The sequence below is a fragment of the Prionailurus bengalensis genome, chromosome B4, assembly GCF_016509475.1.
Source record: "Prionailurus bengalensis isolate Pbe53 chromosome B4, Fcat_Pben_1.1_paternal_pri, whole genome shotgun sequence".
NCBI classification, from domain to species: domain Eukaryota; kingdom Metazoa; phylum Chordata; class Mammalia; order Carnivora; family Felidae; genus Prionailurus; species Prionailurus bengalensis.
Genome location: NC_057358.1, coordinates 83,160,207 through 83,162,837, shown reverse-complemented (window position 1 = coordinate 83,162,837; position 2,631 = coordinate 83,160,207). Strand labels below are relative to the sequence as shown.

Sequence of the window (2,631 nt, the reverse complement as noted above, 5' to 3'; positions counted from 1 at the left end):
TGGGGGTGAGACCATTTCATGAGCAAGGGCAGCTTCCTAGAGGCACCTCTCTGGCTTCACAGCTGGAAGCTGCCTCGTCTCCATGGTTTCCAGAAGGCTGGAGTTGGAGATACAATCTCACTGTTGAGGTTCTGTCAGAGTGTTACAGATCCCTGAGGCACCCTGAAGCTTCCTTTGCCTGAAAGACTCGGGTGGGCAAGACTGACCCCAGCGGGGCTCTCCAGAAAATCTACTCTGAAGTTCCAGGTTGGGCTAAATACCCCTTTCTCTGTTCCATACCATACTTCTCTTTATCCACCTACCTATTTTACTAAAATAATCTTTTTTATTATTATTATTTTAGAGAAAGAGAGAACAAGAGTGGGGGAGGGGGCAGTGGGAGAGAGAGAGAAAATCTTAAGCAGGTGTCACACTCAGCACAGAGCCCAACTCAGGGCTCGATCCCACAACCCTGGGATCATGACCTGAGCCGAATTCAAGAGTTGGATGCTCAACTGACTGAAATTATCTTTTTAAGTGTCAATCTTTCTGTAGTAGAACTCTTTTTTTTTTTTTTTTTAATATGGAACGCTTCACGAATTTGCGTGTCATCCTTGCGCAGGGGCCATGCTAATCTTCTCTGTATCGTTCCAATTTTAGTATATGTGCTGCCGAAGCGAGCACTAGAACTCTTTTAGAGACAAGTGGTAGAAATTCAACCCAAACAAGTTTTTTTTTTTAAGAAGGAAAGAAAGAGGGGCGCCTAGGCGGCTCAGTCGGTTGAGCATCTGGCTTTGGCTTAGGTCATGATCTCACAGTTTGTAGGTTTGAGCCCCGCATTGGGCTCTGTGCTGACGGCTCAGAGCCTGGAGCCTGCTTCGGATTCTGTGTCTCCCTCTCCCTCTGCTCCTCCCCCACTCATGTTCTGTCTCTCTCCTTCAAAAATAAATAAAAACATTTAAAAAAAAATTTAAAGAAAGAAAGAAAGAAGTAGGGAGAGAGGAAGGAGAGAGGGAAGGAAGGAAAGAGGGAGGAAGGTAGGAAGGGAGGAAGGGAAGAGGGGAGGAAGGGAGGGAGGGAGGGAGGGAGGGAGGGAGGAAAGAAAGAAAGAAAATATCCCCCACAGTTATCCCCCCAGGGAAACCCAGGGAGGTAACTAGCTCCTGACCAACTGGATCCAGAGGATCAAGTGAAGTCTTTAGGTTTTCTGATTCTAATTTTCAATTCTGCTTATCACCCCTTGGCTTTATTCCTTCCATGTGGTAGTCAAGATGGCCACCAGTAGCCCATATTTACATCCTCCAGTTCAGGGACCCTAGTAAAAATGAACTTTTCATTATAGCCACATATCAATTCCTTGTAAGGATCTGATTGACCTTACATAGGTTGTGTGCTAATCCCAAAACCAAAGACTACGGCTAAGGAAATGCAGTTTTGTGACGAGTCAAACAGATCATTAATGTCAGTATGGCTCATGGTTTACTGTTTGGATCAACTGACTAAATACCTGTTATTTTCAATTTTAATTTTTAATGCTCAAATATTCACATATTTGTCTAGTGGGAACCCCTACAATCTAGCTTCTATGTAATTTTGACAAATTTTTCAGTCTTTGAGTACTTTCTTCCTTACTGCTTTAACAAAATGTTCAAGCTTATCTTGTACATTACCAGCACCTGTCCTGTAATCAACCAGTTCTCCAAGTAGCCCTGTTTCCTTTTAGTGGTAAATGGTATTTGGAACTCAATATCTGGGTGCTGGGTGATCTGGGTGCTGATTGCTATTGCTATTGTGTTGCTTTTCTCAGGCCCTACCATTGAACAGGGCTAGGGAATATATTTATGTATTTATGTATGTACATGTGTATACATGTATGTGGGTGTATATATGTATGTATATGTATTTAAAACCACATCTATTTCTTTATCTATATATATTGAAAAATATACTGGGGCACCTGGGCGGCTCAGTCGGTTAAGCGTCCAACTTCGGCTTAGGTCATGATCTCATGGTTCATAAGTTGAAGCCCCACGTCAGGCTCTGTACTGACAGCTGAGAGCCTGGAGCCTGCTTTGGATTCTGAGTCTCCCTCTCTCTCTGTCCCTCCCTGACTCGCTCTCTCTCTCTCTCTCTCTGTCTCAAAAATAAACATTAAAAAACAATTTTTTTAATTGTCACAAGCGACTTGAGGACTAATGGTTACTTTTAGAATATTTGAAGCATAATGTCTCTGAACATCCTCCAGGAGAAGGAATAACCCACTTCTGAGCACCTTCATTTATCTTCTCTTTGAAGTCTTGGAACAAATCTATGGGGCACTGTTATTCTCCTGAAGAGATGAGAAAGCAGGCTCAAGTGGTACCTTTGCCCAAGGATGCACAATGGGAGGGGAGCAGAGCTGGGGCCTGACTTCAACCCTTTTTTTCTTCACAAGGCTGGACTCCCTGCACTCAACCTACACCCCCAACACTAAGGAGGAAGGTGACACAACTGAGAAGAAGTGGGTGAAAGAAAAGAGAGAGGTTGGTCAGTGGCAGAGCAGGACTCAAAAGCAAGGCAAGGATTACGGGAAGACCTTCAGAGAAAGAGTTACAAGATGGTCACTGCCAAAGAATCCGGACAGAAGTTACATCTGGGTATTTCAAGAGTTTA

The 2,631-nt window shown here is 43.7% G+C and overlaps 1 non-coding gene across 1 annotated transcript; it reads right to left on the bottom strand.

The window, feature by feature from the left end:
- Positions 1–556: 556 nt before the first annotated feature.
- On the bottom strand, positions 557–663 carry LOC122474092. The gene has a single exon (XR_006294785.1). It is a non-coding gene; the product is annotated as a U6 spliceosomal RNA (small nuclear RNA).
- Between the last annotated feature and the right edge of the window lie 1,968 nt (positions 664–2,631).